General features: G+C 37.1%; 1 protein-coding gene across 1 annotated transcript in view; it reads left to right on the forward strand.

Moving 5' to 3' along the window:
* lrp1ab (low density lipoprotein receptor-related protein 1Ab) overlaps nucleotides 1-13,971 on the forward strand; it is a 131,654-nt gene that overhangs the window by 14,704 nt on the left and 102,979 nt on the right. The window lies entirely within an intron of this gene.

Below are 13,971 nucleotides of genomic sequence, written 5' to 3' on the forward strand. Positions count from 1 at the left end.
ATTGTGAAATTATTATTACAATTTAAAATAACTATTTTCTATTTTAGTATGTTTTAAAATGTAATTTATTCCTGTGATGCGGCTACAGTCTTCAGTGTCACTTGATCCTTTAGAAATCTTTCTAAAATGCTGATTTGGTGCTCAAGAAACATATTATCAATGTTGAAAACAGTTGCTGCTTAATATTTTTTGTGGAAACTGATACTCAGGCTTCTTTAATGAATAGAAAGGTCTAAAGACAGGATTCATTTGAAATAGAGATCTTGTAACATTATAAATGTCTTCACTGCCACTTGATTTATTTAATCAATGCATCCTTGCTGAATGAAACATCGCTGAGCTTGATTTTATTTCAAAATTGGACTTTGATTATGTAATTTACACACTGTGTTTAGCTTCCACTGTCACCTGCAGGTCTGTGAGGCAGACGGACATTCCTAAAGGGAGGAGAGCAGTGCAAGCTGATGAGAACCAGCCTTGCAACTGATCTCTTGTGTTCTTTCTGTCTTTCCATCATTTTCCCCATTTCCCTCTCTTTTCTCATGTTATTTTTCTGTTTTTTGGGCTACAACTTCTAATTACAAACAGGATCCTCAGGAATTTCTCTTAGCATAACAGAGACTGAAAAGTTATGTAGCAGCATTTGGTGAAACTTCCAGAAATTTTCTTCACTGTAATAAGAACCACCCTAATATAATTGTAATTTTGAGCAAAAATGTCAACTCCGTTCCAAAATTCAATTGTGGGCTCAAAAGACCCGAGTTAAACCCGAGAACTTGCCTTTTACGAGCCCATATCCTCACAGAGGACGAGTCTGCAGATGAAATCAATTAAAAGGTGCTGGAATGTGTGGCCAAGGCCTGGAGCTGATTTGGAGGGGCGGCGCGTTGTTTGGGGGGGAAGTTGAGACTGAGGGGCTGAAAGTGGGTCACGCTTCTCACAGCTGGCCTCACTGCCACCACGACATAGAAAGATAACAGCAGCTGGCTCAAATGGGGAACCCCAGATGAGATGAGCCCAGGAGGTCTTTCTCCCTTTTCCTGTCTGCGTCCACTGTGACCCCCCCCCCCCCTCCTTTTATCACTCGCCACCCACAACCCAATATTGTCTTTCTTTCATTTCAGCTAAGATTAGCTTTGAGTTGAACTTCTGATTAGACATGTCTAAAATGTTATATAAAAGATTATTTGACTAATTGTCTAAAAGGGATCATTCACCCAAAAATGTACATTCTGTCCTCATTTACATAACCTCATGTCATTCCAAACCTCTGACTTATTTTCTTCTGTCAAACAAAAAAAAAAATTATATTATGGTTTATGTGACCAAAATAGATGCGTTTCTTTGAGCTTTCAAAAATATGTAGACAAAGCATTATATATAGCACTATGTATACTTACTAATGTCTACATGTTGTACTATATCTGAATAAATTAGTCAACTAGGTGATTGTTGGCCAATTTGTACTTGTAACTTTTCCTCTGAAAATGGAATGTACTTTCAAATCTTTTTTTGTTTTTGTTTTTTTGCTTAGTTGAGTAAAATGCCTATCATCATTTCAGGCGATTTAACATAATTATATATATATTTTTTTTTAAATGGCACTTTTGAGTAATTTATATTGTTATAAAACATTACCGAAATGCATTGTAATTTCTTCTGGTGTTCACAGTCTCAGATTTCCAAAGGCACACAAAAAAAGTCAGTTTGACGTTTTTTTTTCCCAAACAAACCACATTGAGCAAATAGGTTGAAGGTTAGTCAGTCAGTCTCTTTTTTTTTTTTCAGTCTCTCTTTTTTTCCTTTTCTTTTTTTCTGAGTGCAGGCCCTGATGGTCCTGAGGTTGTAGGCCAGACTCTTTTCAATCTGATAATGCTGTCCAGAAAATGTTGAAGTTGTTCCCACATTCCAGGTTTTCTCTGGTCAAATATTAGTGTTTATGCACCAAAATGTAAATGTATCAAAATTCCAAGGCAACATTTATTTTTGTTTATTTTTATTTTAACTAGGAGCAAGTCCAAGCAAATGTAACAGGGATAAACAAAAGTCTTTTGTAAGTTGAGTGTGTCAAAGTGTCTTGTGAGTATTGTTTTGGAATGAACCAGGAACATGTTCACAATCTAAGTTTGATATCCTAATTACAGCCCCAAAGCAGCAATACACGTGTACATGGCTGCATGTTGCTATTTGCTAAAGCATGCTGGTTCTTTTTTTGCTTCCATCCAGTGTTTTTCACACTATCTGTAAAGCAGATGCTTCCTTAAGTGAAAAAACCATGGTGTGCCTTCCATTCCACTGTCAGCCTGGAGGGTACTGGTGAACATTGAACGACGGCGATGTCTGAATGATTGGGTTTTAGCCTAATTTCTTTGGAATTTCATCTCATTAGAAACTGGCCCCATTTTGCTGAGTTGCCCTAGAAAATTAACATCAGAGGACAAACCTTAGAGAAAAGATCAATGTTTTTAACCTGTGAATATGCCTGAATGTAAAACACTCCTGTCGTTTTTAAAAGCCCAAGACAAAACGCAAATGAATGAGCCTGAAGTTTCTTCTGTGCTGGCCGGTCTTCTGGCCGGCTCCCAGCCCTTGTGTGGAAACAGCATTTGTTATAACGGGACTATGGGATTTCGAATGACTGCAGTGTGATGTGGGGTTGCCTGGCTCAAGGAGTCCTGGCCGATGCACCTTTTTGGGATGCTCCTGATGTTTGCTGTTGGGTGCAGGCCCAGAGGAACAAATAAAGGCCTTCTTCATTCCCCACCATAGACTCAGATGCCCTGAAATGATTAACAGTCCCCCTTGATTTGCACCTTCAAAAACTTGTCAGTATTTTGGCTGTGCGTTTGGAAAAAAACGGGTCTGAATTAACAATCCACATCTCTGTCTGAAATATTTGTGCGCTTTGAATGAAGGCAAGCTCTGTGGGAAAAGTTGCCTGTGTACTCAGTTCCCCCCAACGACCCCAAAACCTCCAATTAGAGTCACAGACTCTCCTCGCGGTTGCTCGCTGCCGCTGTGTGATCGTGCATTAAATTTAGATGCTGAATGTTTTTACTGTTGCTTTATGTACATTTGGTGGCCTGAGTGATGAGAGGTGCCCAAGTCTGGTTGAAAGATTTAGACTTTAGGAACGTAGAGTTGTCCTCTAATGCTTCTTGCTTAATGCTGTCGATGGTTATAAACACTTAACACTTTAATGGGATGAGCGCTGTGATATCAGAAAAAGTACTGACAGATGAATGTATCTCTCAATATTTGGTCATTTGTGCTATTATTGTTTTCTATTTAGTTTTTGTTAGTTTTCACTTTGTTCATTTTTGTTTAGTTTTATTATTTATTTATTTAAATAATAAATGCGTACTTCCCTCCTACGTACTTCCGCTCAATTTTCATATTCCTTCAATACTCCGTCTGGGATTGTGGTATATTCTCTGGTTTTCTCTGATCAAATTTTAACCGGTCCAATCAGCGAACAGAGGGAGCGGCTGAAAATGATGTTGATTTCTTGCTCTAGTTTGAGAGGACTTACTTTATGTCACGACCAAACGTTAGCAGATCCAGAGTGGCTCTGGGCAGATCCAACAGTTGAATAGGAACCCAACCTCATTATAATGAATAAATATATTTGCTTCATCTTACCGTTCCCTCTGTCTAGAGCGCACAACTGCATGAGCTTATGCCTGAGCTTGCATTTTGGGTTAAGCTGCGTTGGTTTGACATTATGGGAAATAGAATAATAGAATCAAAAAGTATTAGCCTTTTTACCTGTTAGGGATGTGATGGTGATAAAATTTTCCCTCACCGTCACATTGCAGTGCTTGTGCACTGATCGGCTGTGAACGAATGCAGCCGTGCGCAGTTTTCCTTCGGTTTGCCAATTTGGGGTGCGGGTTGCTTGAATTGTGGGTTCATTAGCCTATTATTCTTTTAGAAAAACACAACAAGCAGTACAATGACAAACTCCCTTAAATAGGCGCTTTTACATTTAGTTTTGAAACCAAATATTCCGCGATCATCTTGTCATTCAGTTCCTCGCTCTTGTGATGAATGAAACCTGACTCTCGTTCGGCTCATGCTGCACGTTCAGTTTTTAATTGTAGTTAATCTCTTCTCTAACTGACTAAATTATTTTTACTACTATAATATATCAAAACTGGGACGTAACAGACCTGTGTGTTTTTGCATCACTACAGTGTCCGTTCTCGGAGCACATAAGCCCTGCCCGCATGAGGCGCGCTGCTTCTCCAGATTCCTGCCTTTATTAGAGAGAAGAATATGTTCAGCCCCTTCCCTCCGATGCTTCGAATATTCAATGTTGATTACTACCGAAGCTTCGAAGCACAAAAAATGGTATTCGAACCAGCCCTACAAATTTCAAACAACAGCACAAATAAATGCACTAGAATACACATTATTAATTTGTTTACAATAATAGGGCCCTATGAAATGTTTAAAATGTATATATATTTACAGAAATTCTGTGTTGTGTATTTTATGAAGGCATTAAACATTCATTTATTTTTAATTAAAAAAAAATCTAATACAAAATTGACAGGTTGCCATGAAGATCTTGAAGTTTCTGTGAAGTTTCTTCATTCTGTCTTCTTGCGCTTTAATATTCATAGACGCTAGTCCATATCGCAATGTTATTTAAGTATACTGACCTTCTTTTGATTTTATTCATCTAAAATTTTACAAATTCTGCGTTAAGGTCCTGTCACACTGGACTTGATTTTGACGCGAATAATTTGTGCGATGGTTTTATTTTTTGATCAGCTGTTTGTGTAATGAGTCCTTCCACACCGAACGCGAATATGCTGCAGCAAAAAAACGATGTTTATATTTTATTTTATTTTTGATGTCGATTTTTAAAAACTCTCGCAGCGACAGAAAAGGCTTAAACCAATCACAAACATGGAAACAAAGGTCACAAAATGTCCAGTTGATGTAATTAGCTATTTAATCAACATTAACGTTTGACAGGAATCGCATTTCTCATGAGATTACAGCTGTTTGCCCACTGTAGGTTACAGACAACGATAACATTAACCTTTTGAGTTAAAACTCATAGATTTTTTTTCTAAATCTATTTGTGTCCGTGACTATGGAAAGTGAATGTGTGCTACTGTCTCTGGAGGAGCTCCTCAAATTGTCCCACGGACATTTGAAAGTAAGTGCGGAACCGGCCATGATAAAGTTTTAGCTCCTGTACAAGATTAGCATCCCCTTCAGACTCTCTGCTCTTTGAGACTGGGTGCACCCAAAACCTTCTTTTTTTCTGTCTTTTAAATAAAATGAAAAGCTCATCTTCACTGGATGATGAAGTGTCCGTGTTTTCTCAGCTGTCGCCACAAATGTTTTGGAATGTTGGAGCTCTGAAACGTCACAGACGTCGCAAATTCGTGTCGCGGCTGATGTGAATGGTTTTGACGCAAACTATTCGCACACAAAATATTCGTTTTTCCGCTTCGCTTTTTCATGACGTGTCCGGTGTGAAAAGGCCTTTATACAGTAAATTCTGTTTTTATGACTGGATTCCGTCTGTGTTTTCTGCATCACGGAAATCATGGAGCCCTGACTTATTTGTGCTTCAATGATATAAGCTATTTTAGTTTTTATCCCCCCAGTATTTCCCAGTTTTTAAGTATTTAGTAATTTTTTTATAAATGCTTTGATTTTAAATTTAACTAACAATATTAACACTTTAGAGATAATTGGCGGTCATTGGTGTATATACATATAACCTACTAGATCTTAATGTCTCCATTGCCAGCTGTACCATATTTTAGAAGCTCTCTCTTATACAGTCCTCTTCCACTCCTGAACTTCTATTCAGGGCTTGTAAAGTTTTATATGCACTTTCTATCTGTCATCCTCCTAATGCTGCTGACCGGATCTCAAGAGAGCTTAACTGGTGCACTGGAACAAAGCATAGTTCTACAAGCTTGTTTGGGAACGGATAAAAAGTCCTGGATGTTGACTTGCCTTGTGTTTATTGAATCTTGAGATCGGTCCTGAAGGAGAACTCACAGCAAGGTTAAAAGTATTTTCTTGTTTGTGGTATAGGAGGTTTCTTTGAAGAGCCCCTTTTAGCCAAATTGTATGGGGTTATTCATAGAACTCGTTCTTGTGTCCTTTTGTGCATTTTTTGCAATTTTTGTTTTTGTATGTTGTTTATATGAGCTAGACTGACGCTAAATGTTTCTTTCGATCATACTTTGTACTTCATCTAGCTGTACTTGAATTGTGTTGTGTGAAATGCCGATCGGCAGATTGGAAAATACCCCCCCCCCCCCAAAAAAAAAATTCTATTAGGGATGCATGATAAATATATAGACCACCATATCAGTATTGGTTGATATATGTTCTTCTTTTTTTTACGTTATCGTTATCGACCCGATAAGAACATTTGACCAATATATTAAAGCGAATAAATAATGGATTATTTCCTTCAGCTGAGACATTTCAGATGTGCACTGTTCGCCATGATGGTTTTAAATTGCTTAAAATATGATTGGAATCACTTCGAAAAGGTAAATACAGTTAAGTGCACCATGTGCAGTGCAGGTCTGTCATATAGGCTACATAAAATTATAATGAGAACACCACTGAAAATTAATGTTGTGAATACTTTGTTACGGCCTTGTTTTAGCGCTTTGCTATGGGATAAGTGCATCAGAATGGTGTTACACCTTCATAACTAGGTGTGTCAAGATCCCTTGTGCATTTGCAGCCTTTTTTTGTGCAATTGAAAGTTGTAATATTCAGTTTGGTTGCTCTACAGCACATTGTGACGGGAAGAATGCATCCACAACAGGAGTTAAACATTCTGAATATCATGTAACTTAGTCAAGTTCACTTCATCACTTGTGCATTAGTGTAATTTTGAGCAGATATACATTTTAATATTATGTTTATTTTGTGTAAATATCTCAGAAATCTCATATAGTTTTGTTGAGATAAATAAACCATTAGCAAAGCTATTCAGTTTACCAGCGTTCATTCAGCTCTTTAGCTTCAGCGCATGCAGCTCAAACTAGAGCCCGACCGATAAAGGATTTTTAAGGCCGATACCGATACAAATATTTGGTCATTTAAAAATCCAATATTCCGATATATCAGAAATCAAAGTTACCAGTATTAATATATGTGGTAAGCTTTATAAATATAACTTTGAGCAAGACTGGAAAACATTTTTTTTCAGTTAAGTTCTAGAAGTTCTGATAAATAACAACAACAGCAAAATATAAACTATATACAGTATAAATATGAGCTACCTTATAATTACAATGTCAACTTGCTTATCCCGTTACATGCACTCTTTTAATTCTATCCATCAAGCTACAACAAACCATTTTCAATCATCATTTGGTGCCTGCCTTCTAAAATCTACTACTGATGATGATGATGCAGTAAATCCATCATGTGACTCGTTAATGCTGCAACACACTTTCGTTCACTCCTCACGTGCTTAACTCACGATTTACAATGCAGGGACCGGAACTACAAATATATTAGTTATAAATACAGTAATCATTACTTTATTTAGGCAGAATAAGTTTGTTGTGATTTCCAAGGAGCATTAATGTTAGCGGTCTCCCACTGATAGCCATGGCATTAGCTAGCTTTGTGGTTAGCGTCTATGATAAGTCATAATTAAGAAATATGTATACTTTTTCAAAATAACGGGCAGGGGAGAGATGATACGTCTCATGCTGTCAAACTGTCATCAAACTGACTATTAAAGAAATGCATCTTATTCAGTCACATTGTCCGAGTTAAACTTAGTCAGTCGACTGTAACAACCTAAAGTAATTACCAGCTCTCTTGGCTTACATGTAACGTAACAGCAAAACTGGACTTGGCAGTTACAAATTTTGTCATGTTATTTGAGTTAAGAGAACTGATGGGGATGTTCTTTTAATTGTTATTCAAGCAATGTATGTCTCTTGCCAACTTACGTGACTTACAAACTTGTGAATGTTTGCGGCACCAGCATGACTCAGCTGGATCAGCTGGTGTTGCCAACCCGGCACGTTGTAGAGCGCCCTCTGGTGGACAAACTATGAAACGCCAACACTCAATGTGTTTGAGCGGTGTTTCGTCGTTTTTTTTATTTTTTTTTTTATATTCATTTATCGGCCATCGTAAATGCCGATACCGATAGTTTGGAAAAAGCCTAATATCGGTCAATAATATCGGCCCGCCGATATATCGGCCCACCGATATATCGGTCGGGCTCTAGCTCAAACAGCAATGAACAACATTAATAACTATGATTGGGACTGTTATATACATAACATTTATGTATCAGATCGGGCCAGTGCTGCATCATGAAAGCTTATCATTTGCCTTGCCAATTTAAATATTCAAGCACAAGAAAACGCGAAAGAGATCTTAATTCAATAGTGTGTGTATGAAGTTTTGTGTGCGCCCACATTCGAAGTGCGTCTTCAGAAACCCGCTGAATAGCATTCAAATTGAGCTCTTTCACTTCAACTTGCCCTTGAACTGACATAAGTATCCTAGTAAACATATTATATTTGATCTTAAGTGAACATAAACAGTTGAGAAATACAATGCATGTGTAACAGTATATTGGATCAATATATTTGTGGTGGGGCCAGTAAAAAGTTTTGTCAGGGCAAGTAAAAATAAGTGTTAATGTTAGGTGACTTACATTTTAGGCACAATATTGCCTTTTTTGTGATTGAAAATATATCCAAACAAAGCCACAGGACTGTTTTGCATTTCTGAGCAACACACTGCGGTGTTTCATTACTGAATGAACGAATCGTTTGAAATGATTCAATGATTCACTCTATTCAAATTATTTGTTCCCGAATGGATCAGCCGTTTGAATGAATCTTTTGAAACTCAGTGGCTGAATCCGAAGTCGCCCCCTAAACCCTCATTCACTATTGCCTACGTTAGTCCACTAATACAGTTCACTTGAAGGAGTGAATGAAAACGAGTGAGTGAATTCGGACAGCCATTGTTTGTACAAAGGCTGTACACTCGTTATTGCGGTACACTCAATAACGTCCACTATGGTTTCGGACACCACTACAAATGGCTGTCCCCTCAAATAATGCTCTATTTAAGGGTATAGGGTGCGATTTCGGTGCAAATATTAACAGTCCTAAACCTGCCAGAGGTACCAACACAATAAACACACAGCAAAATATCATCTAATTACCATTATCGAGGTATCATTTTCTGTCAATATCTCTATTCTGAATTCGTTATTTCCATTTAATTTAGGAAACTGCTTTACAAATCTAAAGACAAGGATGGTCAGATTTTCCCATTTGACTAGAAAGCTTAATTCTCTTTAAAAGTGCACCCACTTTGTCACTCTTCTCTAATGTCCATGGGGATATCGTCTTACACCAAACAGCTGTTGACAGACAGTTTGAGAAGTGATGGTCTGAAAATGAAGGCAATGGTCCAGCTTTCTCAGCACTTTAAAAAATGTAACGTGACTGATACTATGCACATCCCTCTTCTCTCTTATGATTGCAGTCACATCTTCTCCCCCTTTGCAGCTTTTCTCTTGGTTCCGTTTCCCAAAACACCTTTCCTCCTGCCAAGTGTGCAGAGAATTATGTGTTAGGAAGGTCCTGCAGAGAATCACAATCAGATAATTACGTCTTTTCTCTTCTGTACTCAACTGCTACTTGAGATGTAGTGTATAATGCTACATTCATTGCACCGTTTTAGTAAAACATTGACCAATCAAAATCAAAAAGTATGCCCATATGCCATGATGTCCTAGCCTAGAAATCTAGATTTGCAGCCAGGGTAGTCTAGCAACTCTCTGCTGGCTTGCGAGCTGGAAAAAACAAACTTTGGTCAGGCCAATCACATCGTGTAGAGTCGGTGGGCGGGCTTAACATAATGACGGCAGAGTTGCCGCGGTTCCATGTGCTACTCATAAAAAAATAAGTTGGTGAACAGCGGTCTTTCGAATCGGCTTTAGCAGTGACTCTGTGAGACTTGGAGTTAAGCTTTTCTTTGAGAAAAGAACAAAGAACGGCACTGAAGTCATTCGTAAAAGAAAGGAAGATGTGTTCGGAGTTTTGCCGACCGGATACAGCGAAAATTTAATCTATCAACTAGCTCCGCTTCACCTTCTTCGTTGCTCTGGTTGGTTGTAGCGCTCTCCTATTGCGTGCAGAGGGAATTTGAAAGACAACCGTTTATCCCGCCCCTCAGATTGAGCCCTGCCAATGGTGTGTTCCCAGACCCAACATCTTGATGTGGGTCTGGCTTGTCATTTGTGTTTGGAGCTCTCTGCTTAAAATAGATTTGATATAGTGTGTACTAGGGCTGCATGATATTGAGGAAAAATTGACATTTCAATATTTTGTTTTTCTGTGATTTTTATATAGTGTGATAGGAAAACAATTTCACCATATTTGAAAAAAAAAAAAAATTCCTCCTAGGATGATTTTTATGGGGAGTGCATCTGCATAAAAAATAAACAAATTACAAGCATAGATAAATACAATATAACAAAGATACAAATTAAACAAGCAGTGCTAATAATCAAATAACACTGTAAAATAACACTGTATTTACTGTATAATACAATCTATCTTTGTTAAAGCTACAAGTGATATTCTCTTTTGTTGTTTTATTAACATTGTTGACACAAACAGATGCAGGTATATTAGGCTGCTGTCACTTTAAGACGAATGCACTGATATAATGTAATGAGACGCATCCGTTTTCTTTCTCAATTGTTTACAACACATAACTGACTGTGTTTGTGAGGATACTTGCCGAGACAGGCATTTTGATTTAATTTTGCATGCACATGTCCATTCAAGCTCAAAAGAAAGAAAAAGAGAACTGAATTCGGTGTTCACGTGCTGTTTGCGTGTCTCGGTGTACACGCACAGAAAACAGTGTGAGTTCCAGTCCTCTTGCATTTGATGCTTAAACTGTAAGGATTAAAAGCACATGCAAATGATAAACATTTGCTCTATGATGGTTAAACTTTGCAATTAATCCGCATATTACATGCGCTCCGATCCGGGGAGCAGCTGGCCCGTGTGACTATCGTGGATGTGCACATGCTAAAACGATATATCGTGCAGCCCTAGTATATTCAAATTTCAAAATGGTTTTGTTGATTTTAAAATTACGCAGCATTGAATGTGAATGTTACTGTCATTAGATTAGTCTTTTTCATAAATCAATTCAAAAATAAAATTCAACTATTTAAAATTCTACTATTTTGAGAAGTCATTTTAAAATGTCATGCTGACGTATGTCAAAAAACTCTCGCGAGCGAAAGGCAGATGTGTCGGATTCTGCAGTTGAAAAAATTTACGTTTTCCCAGAAGTCCCTCATAAAGTGTTAAAATGTTTTAGTAATAAACACTGAGGGTTACCTACTTATATGTTCCTCTGTGTATTGATATATTGGTGCATATAAATACAAATTATTTGAAGAGATGGTTACTCTGAATCAGAGATTTTCAGAGCAAATTCAATATTATATGAATTATATTATATTATATATTATATATTATATTATATTATGTTATATATTATTATATTATATTATATTATATTATATTATATTATATTATATTATATTAATTATATTATATTATATTATATTATATTATATTATATTATATTATATTATATTATATTATATTATATTATATTATATTATATTATATTATATTATATTATATTATATTATATTATATTATATTATATTAATTATATTATATTATATTATATTATATTTAGTGCTGTCAAACGATTAAAATATTTAATCGCGATTAATCGCATTAATGCCATAGTTAACTCACAATTAATCACAATTAATCGCACATTTTTATTTATTCTAAATGTCCCTTGATTTCTTTTTGTCCCATTATTTTTTCTTATTTTAATGCTCTTATCAACATAGAAAAGTGGATCGGCTTGATTTGTTCAAATGTTTGTTTTATTGAAAACAACATTGGCATACTGTAGTGTTCGATTTCACACCAACATTCTCACTTGAAGCAGTCATTCACACTTGGAGCAAATAATCGCTCACACAATGTAACACTGTCCATCAATAAAAGGGTGAAAAAAAATACTTTGTTGCACAAACAGCCCCTTCAACAGCCCTTTCTAAGGGATCAAAACAGGGTGATACAAAATAAAATTACAAAGTGCACATGCAAGGTAAACTAGGACTCCGCCTATAGTGCAGTTAAACCAGGGGTCGCCAACTAGCGGACTCCGGTCCAAATCCGGACCGCGAAGCCTTTTGACGTAGGCTAATGAAACAGTTAACGTTGCAATGCTCACTGTTGCGTTCAGACCCAGACGCGCGGTCAAGCATGCACCGGACGCGAATGACGCGACATGCACGCCGCTTAATTCGCGCCGCAGAATGTCTATTTGCGTCTTTGCATTGACTTAAATCACTCGCGCAAAACGCTTCATTCGCGTCCGGTGTGAATGCACCATCAGAGCAGAAAGCAGCGCTCAAGACAAGCACTTTTAGTTGAAGACCCCTGAGTTAAACCATGGCATAATACGTTTCTCATTTCGGCGTCTCACGCTTGCCATCCACGTCTACTCTTTTAATGGCCCAAGCAAGTGTGGGCAGCCGCAGCGTGCCTGATGTTTTGTTTCCGGTCTAGCTACATCCGGAGTGGTGTTGTAGTTTTTCTAACGTTACTAGTTGCTGCAACAGCATGTGAAAAAACTACAAAGTTTGTTAGACCAAAAAGAACGTTAATCTCGCGATAAAAAAATTGACGCCGTTAAAATAGGTTTGCGTTAACGTCGTTAATAACGCGTTTAACTGACAGCACTAATTATATTATATTATATTATATTATATTATATTATATTATATTATATTATATTATATTATATTATATTATATTATATTATATTATATTATATTATATTATATTATATTATATTATATTATATTATATTATATTAATTATATTAATTATATTATATTATTCGCCCAGCTCTAGCTTGAAATGCATGGAAGGCTTGTAAGGATGATTGTTCTTAAAGCGGTTTTGTCTGCAAATTGTATTTGGAAAAGGCCTGTGGTCAGTTGTATATGCAAGTGGGCCGCACCCACTGGAGGTATTGGAGCTGCAGTGTTTTACTGTGGGACTGACAGACTAAGAATGGTTTAAATACAGCAGCGGTTTTGCAGAGGATCTCTGACTTCTTGCTGAGTGGACCAGTGTCAGCAGTGGGGCAGGGCCAGATTACCCATAGTCCTGAGATGATTCTGCGGTTAACCTCAACAGTCTCATCAGACTGACTGTGCAAAAATACTCTTCTGATTGTCGAGCTCTCTCCGGGGTTAGACAGAACTGATGCATAGGCCTACTTCTCCCTATCACCGCAATGAAAAGACCTCTGTCCACACGTCGAGAAAAAAACATCTCTCAGGAGCCAAAGTAGCCTAAACCACTGTTTGTGGGCAGCATTTAGGAAATAAACAAATATAAAAAGCACCTATGCTGAAATAAGTGGGTTAATATTACAGCAGAATGAGTTTTCTTGGAATATAAAGCAGCACAGTTGTGAACTTGGCACGACCCTGCTGCGTTCTGTGTTGAACCAGCTATCTTTGGCATTAGGAATGGTACTTTCAGCAAAGCCTACAACCACATCCACAAGGGTTTTCTTCTAAAAGTTTTGTCCCGTCACATTGGCTTAATTCATGAGTGGTACATCTAGATGTTCCCCTCAACAAAAAATTGACTTATTATTTCTGAAGCATTTAGTGGTTGACCATATGGGTTGTTCAGTGGCTGATATCTAGACAAGATACTGGATGATGACTGCTGTTTGCTCATTTTATACATAGTAGGGTCCAAAAGTCTGAGGTCACTTGTGAAAATGTTTCTATTTTGCAATTTTCAAACATCTGCTTTTGATTGTTGAAGTAATATATTTATATTAATAAGTATT

Source organism: Gobio gobio, assembly GCF_949357685.1.
Source record: "Gobio gobio genome assembly, chromosome: 21".
Lineage (NCBI taxonomy): Eukaryota > Metazoa > Chordata > Actinopteri > Cypriniformes > Gobionidae > Gobio > Gobio gobio.